Genomic DNA, 8,517 nt, shown 5'->3' with positions numbered 1-8,517 from the left:
CCTACCCTGGGGGTCTTTAAGAAGAGGCTGGATGCCTACCTGGCTGGACTCGTTTGAGTCCCATTTCTCTTTTTGGGGTTTTTTGTTGTTCTCCCGCCCTGGCGGGGGGTCGGGCTAGAAGATCTACTAGGTCCCTTCCGACCCTTAATCTATGAATCTATGAATCTATGAGAGCAATGTGTGTACACATTTACTGCTATTTGAAGCTGCACTAGGAACCTGATCTAATTTGAGGATGGTGGGGAGGGAAGGGGAGGATCAGAGAGGGCTAGTGAATCTGATGTTTTGGTGGGTCTGAAGTGGAGGGTTGGCAGGATTGGGAGAGGGGCTGACAGGTCTGCATAACATGGTTTTGGTGGGTCCTTGTGGGCAGGGGGAGGTCTGTCCAGAGGTCAGGGGGTTGAGGGGCTGAAAATAGCCTGGTCAAGGTGGAGGAACATAGCCCTGAGCCTGAGATGAGTGGTTGGACTTTCTGAACCCTGCAACTATACTCCAGATATAGGCAGATGCTTGGTAGCTTGGGCTAACCTGTTCCTGATCAAACTTATTTCACCTCCTCAGGTGAACTAATTTATATCATGCTGGCCATTTCTTGCCCTATCTAACCTTCCCTCCTAAGTGTCTGTACAGATCGGCACTTAAATTGACCTAACCGTAGCTAGGTCTAAGTGTAATGTCTGCCATACCTAATGATGTATACCTCTTTGTTCTGAGTTGAAATGGTTAATTTTAGAACCTTATGCTATGGTAGCTCATTTTGTTTCCTCTGCTAAGCAGTTCTTTTAATTTACCAGCACTGAATTTCATCTGCCTTCCTGCTGCTATTCACTTAATCTAATTAGATTCCTCTGGTTTTGCTCACAGTTTTTCTGGTGTTAGCTGACTTAAATAATGTTATATCACCTACAGCTTTTGCCATCTTGCCACTCAGCCATTTCCAGCTCACTGCTCCATATAATTAACTATGCCAGTCCTTGTGCAAAATCTTGTGATAACTGAATGATCATGATGAAAATTGATCATTTTTTCTTCTGTTTTCTGTCTCAGCTAGTACTTAATCCATGATAATAAATTGCCTTTCACTTTATCACTACTTAATTTTTTTAGCAGTCTTTCATGAAGTACTTTATCAAAGGCCATTTGAAAGTCTAAATACATTGTTAAATAGTTCGCTGTTTCCTCAATACATTTTATTGACATTTTAAAAGAATGATAATAGGCTACTGAGGCACTCTTCTACTTTTGCATACTCTTCCTATAATATCCTATTATAACATGATCTTCTAAGTACAGTGTAGCTTTATTTGGTCATCATTCTAACCAATTTACCAGGTTCATTTCTAGAGATTGGAATTATTCTAAAGAACAGAATTATAGTTAGGAGATGTATGTGGATAGGAATAAAATATTTTGGAAATTAATTAATATTGGGGGGGAGGGGAGCAGAAAGTTGAGTAACTACTTTTTGCCATTCTTGAAGTCTTTAGAGTCCCTAGAGGACATATATTTTTTCTTTGAATCATTCATTCAACCACAGAACCTGGTCCCATAATGGGACTGTTGTTCTCTAGGAGCAGAAGGCCTATGGGTAGAGTCCAATTTCACTAGCACTATCACATAGATGTCCCATGTAGGAAGGCATGCCTGCTAACAGTGATGTGAACTATCATTAAACTACCAAATAGATGGTAAATTGTTTAACCTCAGTCAACTCTGAGCCAAAACCAATGCTACCCTGACCCCAATCATCCAGCTCCAGTATGCTGATGGTGCTGTAGTCTGTGCTCATTCATTCCACCCCAGATCTCTCCTGGATTGAAGGGGATGTCTGGATCCCAGGCTTGGTGTCCCCGGATGACAGCTGCTACTTGCAGCCTGTGCTCCTGGAGCTCCTTTTTCAATTGTTGGGCATTGTCTTGATTTATCTTTCTTAATTGTTCATTTTCATCTGGGTGTCAGCTAGCAGGATGGTAAGTTCCTCCTGCTTGTTTCCCATATTACGAGCATTTGTGTAGAGGCATTTGAGGCCTCCTATGGATGTGTGCCCTGGCCCCCTACTTTCAGCATTACCCTGGTCCCTGTTGCTTACCTGTGTATATGTTCCACTCATCGGTCTAGGCTGGGCTGTACTTGTGGGTGTTGCTTGGTTTGGCCGTCCAAGGCTTCCTCTGCCCTCATCTTCCCCTTCCCCCAGTGAGCCTAGTTTAAAGCCCACAGGAGGAGATCCGCCAACCTAGAAGAAAACACACGCTTACCTCTGGGGGAAAGGTGGAGCCCATCCCATCTAAGCAAGTCTCTTGTTGTGATGTGTGGGTCATTGTTGAGGAAGCCAAAGCCCACCTCGAGACACCATTCCCGAAGTCGCCAGTTGGTCTCCGCAATGCACATCACGTGCTGTCTTCCACATCTGCTCACTGGTAGGATAGAAAAACACCTGTGTGCCTATCTCCTTCAGCACGCCTCCCAGAGCGTGGTAGTCTGCCATCAGGTGATCAGGGCTTCTCCTGGCTGCATCATTAGTACTCACATGGATTAGGACCATGGGGTAGTAATTGGTGGGCTGGATCATGGCCTGGATCACCCCTTCACGTCCTGAATCTTTGCTCCCGGTAGGCAGTAGTTTCCTTGAGCCTTCACACTTCCAACTGACTCTGCCCCTGCTCCGCAGGAGTTCTTCAACCAAATCCCTTCGCTGGGATATGCCCATCCCCTTGGGTGAGTTTTGTATGTTCCTGACCCTCCTCGGGTATGCCCAGCCACTTGGGTGAGTGCTATATATTTCTAACCCTCCTCTGTCCTGCAGATTGGTTGTGTAACCAATGCCCACCCCTTTGGGTGACTATAGCTGAATGCTCACCCACTCCTCCTTGGATGTGGGTTCTATCTGGAGACACAGCCTCCCCACTTGCCAACCAACACAATCCATTAATAATCCTAGAATTTTCCCCTCATTCTCCACCAAATACTGTTCACTACAAAGGAGCAACTCGCAGGATCATCATAAAATTCTAGTTTATTAGACAGATGCAAAAGTCAAATCATAAACCTGGGGGCTGATCCCCTCAAACACACACATACTCATGCGCACACACTCACAGTAGTTAGCTATGAATACTAAGCACCAGTGTCAAGATATACCTATCCCCAAGCCCTGGAGTCTGCCGTCAATGGCCAGTCGAGGCTTCTTTCAGTGCGATGTTGCTTCTGAAGGGGGTCACCAGCTGGTCCTTCTGGCTGGACAGGCAGAGTGCTGGTCAGGTCAAATAGGGCACTGTTGGGGGGTCATTCTTCACTGCCTTTTATACCTCTCTGGCAGACTTTGGTGACTCTCCAGTTCTCAGGCTTACCCAATCCAGGGGCTGTTGACTTCATGGGACATCCCCCTTGGTGGCTGCTGTATGACAGCTGTCAGCCCCAGGGGTCATGCTTGTGCATATGTGCAGTCTTGGGAGTCCATTGATGAATTTTGATTAATTCATTGCCATGATAAATAGGGCTCTGGGAGTGGTTGATCAGGGGTATTTCAGCCCCAAGAGTTGTTCTCCAGCATTGATTAGTTCAAACCGGGGCTTCTATACCTTTAACAGTGAAGTTTCAGGGAGTTCCCGGCTGCTACATTGGCTCCTATTGATTTCTTCCTCTCATTAGTCCGTGGTTTCCATAGGTGTTAATTGCCACTCGTTAACTTGTTATTGAAGCTAGCTACCATGTTACACATTAAATCACTCACTCATTCAGGGGCCAGCCTGATACAGGGACGTGGCAGTTCAATTCCCACCGTTGCTAACATTGTTACAGTGTATAACTTACTTCTAAAAGAGAACACATTCAGTTATAAGGTAAAGAGTATAAAATATAAAATACAAGAGGTGCAAATGCCATGAATACAAAATGCACGCATACAAAATGTAAAACACAATTCCGTATACCCAAATAATTCTATATTTTATAGTGAAAAAGGGAAAGGGAAAAGAAAAAAAGGAGGAAGAAAAGGTAGAGAGACATATCCAAAGAGGGGAAGAGACCTTTGCTACGTATTCCCAGAGGGGAATATATGATGGAAGGGGTTCTTCTTTTGTAAGTAGTGATTATGGCATTCATAATATTTCCTAGGTTGAAGCCAAGCTGTTAACTTTGCCATACACATCATTAGAGGCTCTCTGCTCTCCCTTTCTGCCACTCTTTTTTTTTCTGTTTTCAGTTGCTGTGACTTCCTTTTTATGAATAGCTCTGTCACTGACTCATTCCCTGACCTTGTATAACAAACAATTCTCTGTATCACATTTTCTTTTACATGGGAGAAATAATACTTGTCCAGGCTTTGTAATCACTTTTTGGGGATCCTTGACTGAAAGTGCTAGGCATTGTGAGTAGTTGTCATCATTGTCATCATTATAATGATGATGTGCTTGCAGAGAAAGAAAGAGAGGAACAAGAGTTCTTGTCTTACTATTACTTTCTCTTAAAAGCCTTTACTATTTAAACCAGGCTTACATAATGTGTTTATCATAGGGGTGGGAGGAACTCTAAAGAGGCTCCTGCCCTGTGCTAGCCAGGGTCCATGGGCAGCTGGGTTTAGGGACAGGAACAGTGGTAGCTGACTTATTTCCTCACCCCTGCATCTGCTTCTGGGATGGCAGGGAACACCTAGAAGGATCAGGCAAGAAGGAGAAACCTGCCCAGCGCTGCTGCTGCCACTATCCCCAACTGAACTTGGCCCCTGCACAGCCCAGTTAGAGCAGGGCAGGAGTAGCTCTAGAATCTGGGACAATGGAAGCAGCAGGTAGGGGAGAGAGGAGTGGGAGCAGTGGTGCCACTGAGCAGGGCAAAGAAGGGGGCAGTGTGGAATCCTTATGTGATTCACGAAGTTTAAAAAGTCTCTATCTACTGTTCTTGTGAAATGGTCTTAAAGGACATATGATCACCTCTGTGGATATGCTGCTGATATAAGACTATTTGTTACCAGCCATTTGCCCATTGATGCTAAGTCAGAAGTTTGCAGGTATGGCATCCTGCTGGAAAAACCTTCCTTATTTTGCACCTACCTTGGCACTTGGCAATGGTTTGACATAAGTTGCGAAGAGATGTAGTCACATAGGCATGTTATCTTTAACCGACTTTGTTTACATAGAATGCAATTATAGATACAATTAGCTTCAACTAAGTCTTCTCCATCAGAACTTCTGCTCATTCTTAACTGCATTATGAAAACCTTCCTGTGTTAAAATGATATAAACCATTAGCTAAATTTCTATCAGAAGGAAATAATATGAAATGAACTCTCTAGAACATTTAACAACCTCATCTTCTTTTTAACTGATAATCTGTGCACTCATCTGAATAGTATCTATGCATTTTATCCATATTAAAAATGTAACCGGCAGACTATACATGAAAAAATACAGTTTCAACTTTTTTTTTGAAGAACAGTTTTCTCTGGATAAAGATTTCATGTCAGACTTTTTTGAGAAAGGCAGCCTGCCATAGCATTGGCCACAGGTGAAAAATCAGTTATTTTTAACAACTTTAACAATTCATATGCAAAATTATTTTCAACAAGGGTCCACAGATCCAAGGACATCTCTGAATGAAGGATGACAGTTCCTACTCCGACATGTCCTAAATTTTACAGTGAGAGAGAAAGTTCAACAGCATGATTTACTTGCTTCCATTTTTTTATAATATCAGTAGTGCTCCATGTAGTAGCTGACATCAAATACATCAAGAGCTCAGTGCACAACTGTTCACCAGGGCACCCTTGGGGAAAACTAGGAGTAATGGCCACAAACTCCTGGAAGACCACTTCAGGCTTAACTCTAGGAAAAACTTCTTCACAGTCAGGGTGTCTAGACTATGGAATAAACTCCCCCAGAGGTGCAATCATCTACCCTAGAAATCTTCAAGAGAAGACTGGACAGTCACCTTGCTGGGGTCACCTGATCCCCAGTTGTCTTTTCTGCCTAGTGTAAGGGGCTGTACCTGATGATCTTCCAAGGTCCCTTCCAGCGCCTAACAATCTTTGAATCTATTAATCTAGTTCATTGACTTCTGATTCATTACTCATGTAAATAGGAATAAACGTGATTAATGCTTCTAAAATTAGGATATAGTTTAGCTATATTTTCAATTGTTTTTCAGTATTTTTCTTATGTTTTGCCTTTATGTCTCTTTAGTTGTAATACTTCACCTACAATTTATTTCCTTTATTTTGTTATTTTCCCAGTTGCACACACCTTCCTCTGTTGTTCTTTGTATAAAACATTGAAACAACCAATTAACCTCTGCTCATTTGCATACTCTTAACTTCATTAATTTAAAAATCCCTCTTTTGCATGGACACCATTGCCAATGCATCTACTGGTATTCCACTATGGCTTTCCCATAAGTTGGTGGAAGGCTCATTCAGTTATTGGACTTTCATGGAATTAAGTTCTCTCTATATATTACATTGCTGCTTTTATGCATAGAATGTCATATTTGCAAATTTTTGCACATATTTGTATGTAGAAAAACCATAATTTTGCATTCAAACAGAAATCTGAGCACATAAGTGCTATGCTTTTCAAGAAATTCTGGTTACTGCCCTGCTAAATGTGTGGGGATTAATTTCATCATTATTTTAAACTGAAAATACAGTTTCTAAAATATTGCTGACATTTTGGTTTTCCGTTGGGAAAATCTAAATCAACTATTTAGTGCTCAGTTGGGCTGATGTGACCAGAAACATGTCACTTCTTTTAATTAAGTGAAAACAGCGGCAAATGAAGACCTGAATAGGACACCTAAGCTGCAGCATCCATTTCACATCACAGCAGTTCACAGGGACTCAAAAAAATTTAGATGTAGCAGAAATGAAGTATGTTGATCTGGTTCAGCAAAGTGAAACAGGGGATTTGGAGATGTCAAAAGTTTTGTTAGATGAGAATTAGATAGAAAGTGCCCTAAAATGAATAACTCAAAGATTTTTCCAACTTGACATCTTGAACTGAAACATTTCAGCAATTATTCAGAAACTGAATTTTCAATTTAAAAAAAAATTATAAACATTCTTTTCCAGCTCAAAGTGTCAGTTACAGAAATACAGGTCTCAGCTTCAGTGAGAATTTTATATTTTATTACTCAAGGAAGAAGTCAAAAGTTATTTTAAAAACACTTTATCATTCCTCCTTATGGCAGGAGACAGCTGAGGGAACCCTCCAGGTTTTTTAAAACCTCCCTCACAGACTGGTGTTGCATACCAGGTGCACACCTTTCCTCCTATGGATTCAGTACTGGACCTTGTGGGTGCATCTACACAAGCCTTTTAGTGTGGAGTTAGAATCATAGAAAACGAGGGTTGGAAGGCACCTTACAAGATCATCTAATCCAACTGCTCAAAGCAGTACCAGCCCCAACTAGATCATCCCAGCCAAGGCTTTGTCTAGCCAGGACTTAAAAATCTCCAAGATTGGAGATTCTACTACCTCTCTGGGTAACCCACTGCAATACTGCACTACCCTCTTAGTGAGAGAGTTTTCCTAATGTCTAACCTAAACTTCCCTTCCTGTAACTTGAGACGACTGCTCCTTGTTTTGTCATCTGCCACCACTGAGAACAGTCTAGCTCTATCCTCTTTGGAACCACCCTTCAGGTAGTTGAATCCCCTCAGTCTTCTTTTCTTCACACTAAATAAGCCCATTTCCCTCAGCCTCTCCTCATAAGTCATGTGCCCCAGCCCCATAACCATTTTCACTGCTTTCTGCTGGACTCTCTCCATGTTGTCCACATCTTTTTTGTAGTGGGAGGCCCCAAACTGGACACAGTACTCCAAATGTGACTTTACTAGTGCCAAATAAAGGGGAAGAATCACTTCCCTCAATCTGCTGAAAATGTTCCTAATAATGCAGCCCAATATGCCATTAGCCTTCTTTGCAACAAGGACATACTGTTGGCTCATAATTACTTTACAGTCCACTGTAACCTACAGGTCCTTTTATGCAGTTGCCGAATTAGCCCTACAGTAAAGTCTCAGAATCTACATGTGCAGACCTGTTAAGCTGCAGTAAGATAATAAATGCTGCCATACGTTAGTTCTTGTATACACAAGTACTATCCTGCAGCTGCATTATTTAGTTCACTACAATGCATATGCAGACACTGACATGGCTGGCTGGGGCAGAGGGTACTTCAGTGTTGGGGTTGCCTGCCAGCTAGCTCTACACTACAGTACCCTCATTCCCTAGCCATCCCCTCTGCAGCACACTGAGCTTGGTCGGAGCAGCCCCGGGCTGGCAGGCTGACCCCCCCCGGGCCCTCTGCCAGCTGGGGCTGGTCTGCCCCAGCTCAACATGCTGCAGTCCTGGATGCACATGGAAACAAAGTACCTGAGAGCAATAAGCTCTGGTACAAACTGCACCAGAATTTATTCAGTTAAATTAATTGCATGTGTAGATGCACCCTGTGTGAACTAATGGAAATCTTCAAACGGCCTAAATGATTCTAACCCTAAAAATAACTTACTCTGATTTAAGGAGTAAT

General features: G+C 42.6%; 1 long non-coding RNA gene across 1 annotated transcript in view; it reads right to left on the bottom strand.

Moving 5' to 3' along the window:
• Window positions 1–1,898, bottom strand: part of LOC109299847 — a 12,844-nt gene extending 10,946 nt beyond the window's left edge. The window contains exon 1 of the long non-coding RNA XR_002098021.1: window positions 1,799–1,898. This is a non-coding gene — a long non-coding RNA (uncharacterized LOC109299847). The remainder of the gene's footprint in view (window positions 1–1,798) is intronic.
• Window positions 1,899–8,517: the final 6,619 nt, after the last annotated feature.

Source organism: Gavialis gangeticus, unplaced genomic scaffold (genome assembly GCF_001723915.1).
Source record: "Gavialis gangeticus isolate Ggan-Ray unplaced genomic scaffold, GavGan_comp1, whole genome shotgun sequence".
Taxonomy (NCBI): domain Eukaryota; kingdom Metazoa; phylum Chordata; order Crocodylia; family Gavialidae; genus Gavialis; species Gavialis gangeticus.
The sequence above is the reverse complement of the archived record's forward strand: the minus strand, read 5'-3'. Positions and strand labels throughout refer to the sequence as shown.